General features: G+C 32.9%; 1 long non-coding RNA gene across 2 annotated transcripts in view; it reads right to left on the reverse strand.

The window, feature by feature from the left end:
• Positions 1-7,642, reverse strand: part of LOC106687566 (uncharacterized) — an 8,001-nt gene extending 359 nt beyond the window's left edge. The window contains exons 1-4 of one of the 2 annotated variants that reach the window (XR_001344178.3): positions 7,183-7,642; positions 3,849-4,542; positions 2,321-2,539; positions 2,191-2,245 (exon numbers count right to left, since the gene is read on the reverse strand). This is a non-coding gene — a long non-coding RNA (uncharacterized lncRNA). Of the gene's footprint in view, positions 1-2,190; positions 2,246-2,320; positions 2,540-3,848; positions 4,543-4,934; positions 5,011-7,182 lie in introns of those variants that run through there. The other variant, XR_010844905.1, reaches the window with a different exon arrangement.
• Between the last annotated feature and the right edge of the window lie 4,672 nt (positions 7,643-12,314).

Here is a 12,314-nt window from a genome sequence, read left to right on the forward strand (position 1 = left end):
CATTACTTAAATACAAATAAAGTAAGGTAATAAATGAAAGGGACTAATAAAACATATTTTAGGAAGGAAATTGTTGTAGAAAATAAGTTTTATTATTTTATTTGTAAATAAAACAGTAGATGGCAACACTGCTTTGGAGAAAGGACAGCTTGTATTTCCTTTTTTCTGGGTCAGTCCCTCTATTACTTTATTCATGAAACATAGTCTTTATCTTTTGTAATAAAACCTAAATCCTCAACAATTTCTCTTTACCCATTTTTGTACAACAAATGAAAAAATTAAAATATAAGAAGATGGTCAGGGTTGCGGTCAAAAGTGTTTTTGTTTCACTTTTGACCGCAACCCTGACCATCTTCTTATATATCAATTTTTACGGTCAACTATATATACATATATAAAAAATTAAAATGTTTTCTATTGATAACAAGTCCCTATAACCCTAAATTACCTATAATAATTGATTATTTCATTAAAAGTTCTCCTAATATGTAAAAAAACACTGTTACATTATTAAGCAGTTAAGAAATTACATTAAGGCAGAGATAACACATTTTATTTTATGTTTTTCTATGTATGTATGTTCTATACTACTCTTTTACTTGTGCAAGTGATTTCAGGATGCTAACATTTGTAGCCAAAGTAATCACCACGTTTTCGATCTTATGATCAATAAATATTTTATTGTTCATATCAAAACGATAAAACTATTACCTCTTATTTTTATACTTCATAATATGTTCTGAATTCCGTAAGACATATTTTTTTAATCCTATCTTCAAAGATTATATCAATCATTAAAAAGTCTCTCCCACTTCCACAGAAGAGGTGATTGAATTATCAAACAACAATTTATGTTTCTTTGGTGAATCTGTTGTGGAATTTAGGGAGGGTTTTATAAATAAAGATAAAGAGTATATTTCACCAATAGACGCCACAATAGACTGTCCTAGAACAAAGCAGCATGCCTGTTGTATCACAGTGTTGCCATCTATCTTTTTATTTACAAACCAAAATAATAATACCTATTTTCTACAACAGAATCGAGTAGATTAAAAGCAACATTATCTCCAAAATATAGATTAGAACCATATTCAGTTTCTAGGATATTGTTTCCATCTCCTGCCCCAGCATATGATTTGGGCTGGTACAAACATCCTTTGAGTGAACACAAGTACCATATGTTCAATGGTGGCTAACTAGACAGTTTCCCTTTTAACATCATCGAAATACTAGTATGATGTTGGTATAACATGGTGATAATACTCATTAAAAAAAAAAAAATATTTTGACAATTGAAATCATTTATGATTGGAAAGAAAATTTCTATAATGAACAAGAAAAATACATTAACGAACCAATACAGTTTTATAAAACTGTGCAATTTAAGCAAGTTGTATTTTGTTTTGTTTATTATGTTTGGGTTCGATTCAAATTAAATAGCTTTGGACTAAAAAAATATATATACTGAACAACATTTATTTATTCCTCAATATTTTGAGAATACTCAGTATATACTCAATTCACAGTAGGATTTTTTTCTGAGTATCAATTATGGTTTTATGTTTAAGATTATTCCATAAATATTTTGACTCAAGAAGAATGAGTTCACAAGAGGATTTAGAATACTACACAAACCTGAAACCCGGGAACTGTAGCCAGTAAATAAAATTGAGGTGTTAATATGATAAAAAAAAATTGGAGGTGCAATGTTGTTGTTTGTAACAAATGAATCCTTACAAAGTCAGTAAGCATTGAGCTGGCTGGTAAACTTCTGATGGATATATGAAAACATAGATGGAGCATTGCATGACTCATCTTGTAGAGTTAGTGGACAGACCTGTGTAGAAAGTGATTGGTGTTATCTGGATCTAACCTTCGGGTTCGCTATGCCTTTTATCTATTTATTAATATTATTATTCTCTTTAAAGTAATTTTGTTTGATCTTACAGTATGTAACCATAAAATATTATATAGTAGCAGAAGAAGAAGAGAATTAAATATTAATAACAGCAGACATTTTATATTATTAAAAGAAACTTATATTATACAAGATGGTATCCAAACAATTTAACTAGAGGATGATTAAAATGATTTTGATTTTCTATTTTTAATGTTCAGACCATGATTTTATTATGTCTACATTCCCAGATATAATAGGCTCTTAAAAAACAATTCTAAATATTGGCTTACCAATAAATGGTGTGTTATTTATCATCATTGTCATCATCTTTTTTTTTGCCAATCCCTGAAAACAGAAAAACAGAATATGAATTAATAAATTGTATTACGTATTTGTTACATAAATGGATTAGATACAGACCTTTTTCTACAATTGGTACTTTATGGTATGCAATGAGATACTTAGTTGTGGTTTGTTGGTCCATTCTGTGAGAATACTACTTTAACAGAATTTGGAAGTGATTGGCCTCCGTGTCATCATCTTAATTATTCCTCTTGCACATATAGTAGGAAGTGGGCACTACATGGAGGTGCTTTTCGACACAGCATGGACCAAGCTCTAATGCTTTTATGTTTACATCTGAAAAAATTCATAATTAAAAAAAAAGCATAGTTAAATTTTCAATAAAATTAAATTTTTATTACAGTTCTTTTTGATTTGGTGAAAATACTACATTCAATCTTTAATCTTATTTATTAACTTATTTTATTTATTATTAAAGCTTAAAGGCTTCTTTGAACTTGGAAATTTTGTATACATTGATTTTTTTTTTTTTTTAATAAATCTGAAATTAAAATTAGAATCAGAAATTTATTGTGTTGAATAAAATTTCTTAGTGTTGAACAACAATGTTTATCTATTTAAAATGAACATTTATAATTATTTAAATAAGAAAAAAAATGTAAAATAGAAGCTTTCTGAAATATCTGATACAGTTAGAGATTCGTCTATAATATTCCAAAAAAGTTTTTATCTATTTAGATACGTTTAAATCAAATTTAAAAATGCTAAGGCATTATGTGAAAATAACATCTTTCTTGTAATTTCTTTATTTCTATTGCATCACCTATTAACATTTCAGGGGTTCATGAGTTCTCATCTGGATTCATGAGAATTATTTTTCTTTATTGCTTACTTGTTTCTTACTTATCCATATATTATATTTTGTTCAAAGTTAAAATTTACAATTCTTCAAGAAAACTTTAATAATTCTATTTATCCACCCTCACACAACATTCAGTAATAGTCCTTGTAAGGAACAAGGAAATAATGGAGATGGGTAATTCTGATATGCCCGGATGATAAAGGAAAAACTCGAAACATCGATAGAAGATGAAAAAGAAATAAACAAATTTTAAGGAATATTATGTTTTCAAAAAATACCAAAAATGAAGTAATGGCAATGTACCTAGAGAACCATTGGGGAGTAAGGACACCAATATATTCATTCATATATCCTACTCATTTTTTTTTTTTTTTCTGGAATCTTGAGATTCAGTCAATAATAACAAGATTTTATTGTTCTCATATTCATGGCAACTGTCCACTACAAATACCTCACTAAGATATATTAATTAATAACTTTTTTCTTGACTGTTATATATGTATATATATATAATCATCTATACACACAATATAAAATGTTCAATACTGTTTAAATTTATTTATAAAATTCAGTAAGTGGATTTTGCATAAATGTATTCCAATGAAAAAATGCCATAAATATCGATTATAAATTATAATTTCAACAAATTAAGTTTTATAGGCCACAATTATATAGTATCCAGCCTGACAAAGGTAAAAACGATCAATCAAATCTGAAAAATTAATATTAATTTTTAAAATATTTTATAATTAAGCATTTATCAAATTATCAATTTTATCATACCTTTTTAAATCTGACTTAAGCCCTTCTCAAATTGGAAATGAAATCTTGCTTTGTAAAACTGTATTGGCCCATCCAACGAATTAAAACCTAATTCCGATGAGTTAATAGTTGGCCATGGGTACATATAAATGTTGAGAAGATGGTTGGGGTTACGGTTAGTGAAGAACACAAATGAGTGAAAACTTATTTATTAGTGCCAAAGCTTCAGCTAGAATTTCAAGCCTTGATTAGGGCTATGAAAAAACAAGGTAACTACCAATGACTAAAAGGATCACAATAATCCTCTTATTTTACTTACATGTATAATTGCCAACATTTAGGTTTTATTTTCCACTTTTTTCATTGCTTTATTTTAAATAATTTTCATTTTGTACAAATATTTACAAACTAGATTTTCATATGTATTTTATTATTTGTTCTTTCCTCTTATTTAATTTTAATATTACTTTTCTCATACTGACTTTATCTTCTTATATTATTTATACAATACCTGTTAGTTATTTTCTTATAATTATGTACATCATTTTACTCATTGGTTGTTATCTTTTTTTTTTTTTGTACATAGCCCTGAAAAGACTCCAAGTTCTGGCCAAAACATTGGCACTACTAAATATGTTCTCTCAACTTATTTGTGTTGTTCACTGACTGCATCCCCAACCATTTCCACATTTATAAAACCAAATTATATCAATTCCTGAAACAGGGAGTTATTAAAGGCTACTCTTTGTTGATTACCAAAACAGGGAGTCATTAAAGGCTACTCTATGTCGATTCCTGAAACAGGGAGTTATTAAAGGCTACTCTATGTCTCCAATCAAATCAGTAAAAGAATATTTTTTTCCTCTGTTCAGGGTCAATATATTTTTTAAGTAAAGTAATAAATGAAATGTGAATTTGTACTCATTCTTTCAAAAAATTCGATGTAGGTGCCAGTGCAACCAACTTTACAATATATAAAGTACATGATTAAGTTCAAATCTTTACATAATCGATTAAACAAAAGAAATGGGCCATGATAAATTAACATATTATTATTAGTTTTATAAAAACTAAAACGAAGATTATATATACTAACATATAACTTACGATTAGACTGGAAGGATTAATAAAAATTAAAAGGGGTTCGGGCAGAGTAACGACACAATAGTATCTGAATAACTGGCTTTATTATTAGAATCATCTGGTATCTATAGACACATGGTTTGTTGTTAAACTTAAAAGATAGCTAGTCCTATTTTTACAGAGTTCTTGTTGTTATTTAGAGGCTATATACAGCTATTTCCCTCCCTCCAGTTCCTTCGTATGGAGGAACTCTAAAGAAAAATAAATAAATGTGAAATGAACCTGGCACTCTTTCCTACATAAGAAATAAAAATTCACTCGATGTACAGGAAAAGTGAAATGAAAAGAAGAAGAAAAATTAGCCACACTGAACCTAGTCTATAACTTAACCTAACAATTAAACTTAATGTATAACTTAACCTGACAATTAAATTTAACCTATATGCACAAATTTAGAGAGAACAGAAGAGAAAAAAAAACTTCCTAGCTGTGAGATGGTTCAGGCTGAGCACTGCCGTCCGGCTCAATTTTAGGCCTTATATGAGGCACTCGAAGCTCCTCAAGGTGTACCGTACGTGACCAAAATGGGTAACTTACATCCCTGATGGTGAATAAATTATTCTCCCGAATGTGATAACCTTGTACGGACCCTCGTACCGCGCAGCTGTTTTATTACGAGCTGTTCGTAGTCGCCTATATACTATAGTTCCCAACGCCAGTGGTCCCTTCTTATATACTATGGATCTATTATTCGCCTTATCAACTCGGGTTTGATTCTCGCGCATTAATTTGTCTCTCACTTTATGTTTCTTGGCGCCCTACCCTCTCTAGGTATAGTCTAGTTCGTAGATCTTTGTTGCTAGCCGTAATGAGGTCCCCTCTATCCCGTCTTTGGTGTCCAAAAAAGATTTCGACAGGCGATAGTCCCGTTGCTGCGTGAATTGTATAATTATAGGCTATGATTGCACGGGGCATAGCCTCGAAGGGTCGAGGTTGCGTACTAACTTGTGAAGCCGTAAGTGTTCCCCGATTGTGTTATGTAGACGTTCCACGGCGCCCCTCTCCTAGATGTGATGTGGGGTGTTCAACCGCCAATTGATGCCGCCGAAACACCGTAGAATGCGCACCTTTGCAGAATTCCTTCCCAAACTGCCCGGAGTGTTTTGGCGTCGATCGAGTAGGGCATTAGTTCCCAGGGTTGGTCCGTCGGGGATCTATTTTCCTCGTGTTTTGTATTTATCTATTGCTTATTTTTGCTAACAATGAGTACTATTTGTTATTCAGACAACCCTGCTACTGAAGCCAAATATAGATCAATTTAAACTTCAGTCAGCCCTGCTACTAAAGCCAAATAAAGTTCAATTTAAACTTCAGCCAGCCCTACTACTATTCCCAAATATAGTTTAATTTAAACTTCAATCAGCTCTGCTACCAAAGCCATATAATCTTTTTCAGTCCAAATAAAGCTACTTCAGCCTTCAGTCAGTTTGGAGCTTTTTGACTTATTGCCCATTTCTCAATGATGGCTTTAATTGTCGCGTGTATTGACATTTTTCTAGGAAGTGGGCACATTGTCATGCCAACATCTTCTGAAACATTCCTACATCCTCAATCAACGAAACTTGCATTTTTTATCTGTGTATTTTTTATGTTGATGCATATCGAAGTATGTTCAATACTTTTTTCAAATGAAGAAGACTAAAAAAAAAAAATAAACTGAATTAATTGTATGGAACTTCAACAAACGAACAATATCTTTCAAAAAACTTCACCACTTCAACAAACGAACAATGTCTTTCAAAAGCTTTAGCACTTCAAAAATTCCGAACCACAAATTGAGGGTATCCATACGGCTAAGGTAACGTTTTTTATATACCCTTCAGAGTTAAAATTGTATTAATATCAAGGTTCATAAAAAAGGGGGAAAAAAAGTTGTTTTTCTTTGTGAAAACGTTGGGGCTCGAAAATCCCAGTTGATAGTCCATCAGATAGTAGCATAAAGTCGATAACAAAAGGTTACAACGAGAAAGTTTCCTGAAATACATTGTATTTAAAAAATAAAAAAAAATGACAGCATTTCAAGACAGATTGAAGGGGTTGAAATTGAGGGGGTAATACATATCCCTGATATTTGGGAATTGAACTTTCTAGTGATGATGCAAATATGTCTAAGTCTGTAGAGATTAATCGCACTTGGACACTTATTACTCAAATGCGCTAACCTACTACCATTAATCCGATTTTGATGAAATCGCAGTGAAAGATAGTTTACCTCGAATATGAATAGTACATGGTCCCATTGTATTGAGCATGTTCTCATTTCTCAACTTTTGGTTTTAAGTACACAGCCAAAGAGGTAATTGTTTTTAAGGTAAAAAATATCCGTCAGCTGGACACACTCGCATTTTACTTCAAATAGTCACATGTTCATTACCTATCCCTCTGAAATTCACCGCCAAATTCTAGTATTCAACTAAACGTTGGGACATTAGCCGAAGCTGAAGAGAGGAAGATGGTCTGCCTAGCGTGTATCTTCATGTTCGTGATGAGCCTGGCCAGCAGCGTCATCGTCCTGGTCCTCCCGGTCCTCAGCTGGCTTAAGTTCTGGCCCGTGGCTCAGGACTCCACTGCTATCCGAGGGGTCCCCTGCGTAAGGCCCAAATCAAGGAGGTGATTTAGCATCGTCAAAGTGTACCGCTCTTCCATCTTGAAATACATTGTGTCTTTCAAGTAGTAAAGGTCTTTTTATTTAGAAATAGAAGAGTTTCTTTAAGGTTTCGCCCTTTGTCTTTAAGGGCAGTTCTAATTTATTTAATGGGAGACATACATTTACAAAATTAATATTGTGGAAATAGAATGCTTTTAAGATTGATCATAGTAATATGTACCTGGCGTCAAAGGATCTTTAAGACAGCTTTTAAACGTATGTATTCTTGAGCAATTCTCATATAATTTTCCACTTTTTTACTTTCACTTACTAATATATGGAATACGTAGTAAAGGAAACAAATGCAATCATGCTAAATTTCGAATTCGAGTTTTCGACGGAAATACGCGTTTTGAGGTCTCCTAGATCACATAACCAAGTTTCACAAAATGTGATGCAGTGATAAACATTTTTTGTGTCTGGGCTTTTAGTAGGATGTTACAAGAGCTATTAATGTCACAATTTAATTTCACACAATTAGAGCTATTGGTTTCAAATAGTACACTAATAGAGCTATTGGTTTCAAATAGTACACTATTAGAGCTATAGGTTTTCTAATAGTACACTATTAGAGCTATTGGTTTCAAATAGTACACTATTAGAGCTTTTTGTTTCAAATAGTACACTATTAGAGCTATAGGTTTTCTACTATTACACTATTAGAGCTATTGGTTTCAAATAGTACCCTATTAGAGCTTTTGGTTTCAAATAGTACACTATTAATAATCGAAATTTACTTCTTACTATTTGCCTTTTAACTACCTATTTTAATGTACTATTAATTATTTTCACACCCATTCCTGTTTTAAATTTGTTTTTCAATTTTATATTATCTTATAACATTTTTTATTTCTAATTGTTAACACACTTTGCCTATGTTATCACTTCTCACCTCCAATGTACAATTTATATACTACTACACTTGTAAAATTCTTACTCGAAGTCTTAAATATTGTCCACTGAATATTGTTACTAGATGTCATTGTTTTACTACCTACTATCTTTATATGTACCGTTCTAATTTTCTCTTAGTTTATTATATCATTACTTCTCCATATTTATCATGATTTTTACTGTTAGTCAATGATTTTATTTTTATTTTATCTATGTATTTACAGAAACTTTTTGTTTCTCTCTCTATACTGTATATAATATCTTATAAATTTACATTTACTTATCTCATAAACTTGCCTGTTGTAATATTAGACAAGGTATTAGATTATCTTGTCAGTTTACTAATATATTATACAAAATTAAACCCTTTCTGATAATTAGAGAAGTGGTGGGGCACCCATACCTACCCCCTCTCCCTGCCTAACTTTCTTCTACCTTTTGGCAACAGGATCAGGTATCTCATCTTTTTCTTTTTGTCTGTTATTTTTATATTATTGTTATTATTTCCTTCTTATTTGTCACATTTACTTCACCATATTTGCTACTGTTTCAAACAATTATTCTCTACTATTTATTATTCTAGTTCTATATTTACAATTCTATCCTGGCTGAATGTATTTATTATCAATTAATTTCCTATTAATCTATATTTATATTTCCTTAACATAGAGAGCTCTTTTTTTTAAAAAATAACATATTTTTTTGTATAATTGCTTACATTCTTTGTATATGTATTCTAATTTTTTTGTTACAATGTTTTTATTTAGTCCTGACGAAGCCTAGGAAAGTGGCCCAAAACGATGAGTAGAATTAAAAACTTTTTTTTTTACTATTTTGTATTATATTGACCGCTACCTGGACTATATTCCTACAATCTACAGAAGTATTTCTTGTTAATATCCCTGGTATTTACAGGTCCTTTCCTCTTAAGGTAAGCTTTCACAAACACATACACTGGTTTGAAGACTAACTGCAGACATTGTAACTTCCTTCTCTACACACGAAACTGGGAGCCGGTGACAGTGGATAGATACAGGAGGCCAGACCCAACTACTAGAATGAAAAGTATAATTTTCATGAGATGATTTGTGGCAAGTTAAAACTGTAAAACAGCATTTAAATTAATTTTAATGTAAAAAAATCACAACATACAAAATTAGAAAAAAAAACATACAAATGTACTACTAGAATCACAAAAGTGGTAGTACTTTAATGTAGTTCACAATGAAGACCTGTAATGGTAGAAAATATACCTCTTCTATTCCAATAAGTGATAATTTGTAAGCGGTAGTATTATCATAGGCTTACAGTATCACTCGTGCAGTAAACATCGCTCCTGTGTCTCTTTCTTTTTTCAACTAGCAGCTTCTAATCTTGATGAAAAATTGAGTGCTTCATTTTATGAAACATTGTGGCCCTAGACACTGTAATTATCTGAGTAAAATTAGAAGAAAACATTGAATATTGAAGAAATCGGTTGTTAAGTACAACAGTAGTGAGGATTAGTTTAATAGAAGACTTGATCCGGGCTCTCGTAAACAAACAACCTGGTACGTGTTTTTATATGTATTAATCTCCTTCTAGTCCTTAAAGCTCCATTAAAGCTATTTCAAGAGACGAAAAAACGAAAAATTTCCATGCATAACTTGTCCAGAGTATATATCACTATAAATGCATAGCTCTGAACCAGATATTCATAAAAAATGGATGTGTGCTGAGTGTGAATCAGGGTCTAACATGTTGAAGGGAAATGAGCCTGGTACCATGATTAATCTCTTAAAGGGGCTTATCGAGGAGGTTAAAGAAATGAAGGCTAAGCTCCAGGGCATCGATGAGCTCAAAGATACAAAGGTCACTCTTCAGAAGCAGTCGGAGCTTTCTTTCGAAAATTTAGAAAGGCTAGAGAGAATTGAAGCCCTCCTGGACCAGCAGAAGAATAAAATCGAAGAATTGTCCTTAGAAAACAACAATCTTAAAGCTAAAATATGTGGCCTTGAGGTTAGAATTAATCAGGTGGAACAGAATCACCTAAATAATACTAAAGAGATTAGGGGAATTCCCGAGAAGCAGGGAGAGACCGCAGTGAGAACGGTTCTCAGTATTGGTGCAGGCTTGGGCGTGAAGCTGTGTCCGGACGATCTGGACCACGCGGTTCGGCTCAGGTCTAAACAGGAAGGAGCGCCGGCCCCTATTATAGTGAGATTCGTCCGACAAACAATAAGAGATGAGCTGGTGCGGCAAAGAGGAGCCAAAAGGGATTTCTCCACTCGCCACTTAGGTTGGAATGAAAACGACGCGCACCGGGTAAATGTGAGCGAAGCCATGATGCCCGCCAACATCCACCTCTACTGGTTAGCCAGGCAGAAGCAGAAAGTGGCGAAAATCAAGTACGTCTAGTCCAGCGGAGGTAGGGTCAGGTGCAGGCAGTCCGATGGCTTCCCAGCGGTCAGTATAGGCAAGACCTTCACCTCCTTATCCAACATTCTCGATACCATTTGTAGGCTGATGATTTCCAAATTTACCTTTCCTTCACACCTTCTGACCTATTGGCTGCCACGAAGAAGACTTGAATCGAATTAGTCACTGGGCACAATAAAACAAGCTTAAGTTGAACGCAGAGAAGACTAAGGCAATTGTAATAGGATCCAATCACCTCCTGAAAACTATTCCTCATATTCCAACCTTATCCCTTAACAACAATCCAATACAATTCCATCTATACGTTGAAAACCTTGGTGTCACTATAGACCAAACCTTGGTGTTACTATAGACCAAACTCTCTCTTGGAAAAACTACGTCTCTGATATTTCCTGTCGTACCTTCTCCACCCAAAAATTTTTAAATTATCTTCGTCACATACTTCCTTTTGAAACCCGTAGGTTCCTGGTAACTTCCTTAATATTCCCCCACTTTGATCATTGCTGTGTGGTTTACAGGGGTGTCTCTGGGGATCTCGAAGCAAAATTTAAACGGTTAATTAATTGCTTTGTACGATTCATCTTTGGAGTCCCCAGGGCGCCTCTGTCTGCCGATTTTATGAACAATTGAAGTGGCTTTACCACTCCTTTCGTCGTAAATATTTTCTTGCTTCCATACAATATCACATCTCTGATATCCTTCAATTTAAATCCTCAGTGCATTACCGCAATACCCGTTCACGGCCTTCAGACTTATATGTAACTCCCCATCGAACCGCAGCCTTTAGTAGATCTTTTCTCACCCCTATGGAATTCTATTCCCTCCTTCGTTCGTAGTTCTAATACCCTTCCAACATTCAAATCCCGTATCTTCGACCACCTTCTGTCCACCCAATTCCGGAAGGATAACAATTGAATGTTTCAAACAAAGTTTATATATTTTCTGTACTTAATGTTTCAGAATTAAGTTTATTCTTGTAAATATGTATATTAGCAGAAATTGTACCTTTCCATTTATTATTTTTAGTTTAATTACATTTGATCTAAAGCCTAATTCTGAGGGCTGCATGTTATTCAAAAGGGATCAATCCCAGAATAAATAAAGATTATTATCATTATTACTCAACAATAGTTCACAATGAAGACCCAGTAATGATAGAAAATATACATCTTCTTTTCAAATAAGTGATAATTTATAATAAGTGGTAAATTCATAAACCAACACGCTCCTCTTAAAACCCGTACCTTCGCTCTCCGGCTCTCTGGATCAACTCAGAAATATAATATAAGAAATTTAATGAGAAAACGAGATGCTGCCAGAAGACGCTTCAGACGCACCCGAAGTTCAGAGCACTATTCCATCTTTAAGTCTCTCCGAAACCTTAC

This window comes from Halyomorpha halys, unplaced genomic scaffold (assembly GCF_000696795.3).
Source record: "Halyomorpha halys isolate HHAL.00 unplaced genomic scaffold, Hhal_1.1 Scaffold983.1, whole genome shotgun sequence".
NCBI lineage: Eukaryota > Metazoa > Arthropoda > Insecta > Hemiptera > Pentatomidae > Halyomorpha > Halyomorpha halys.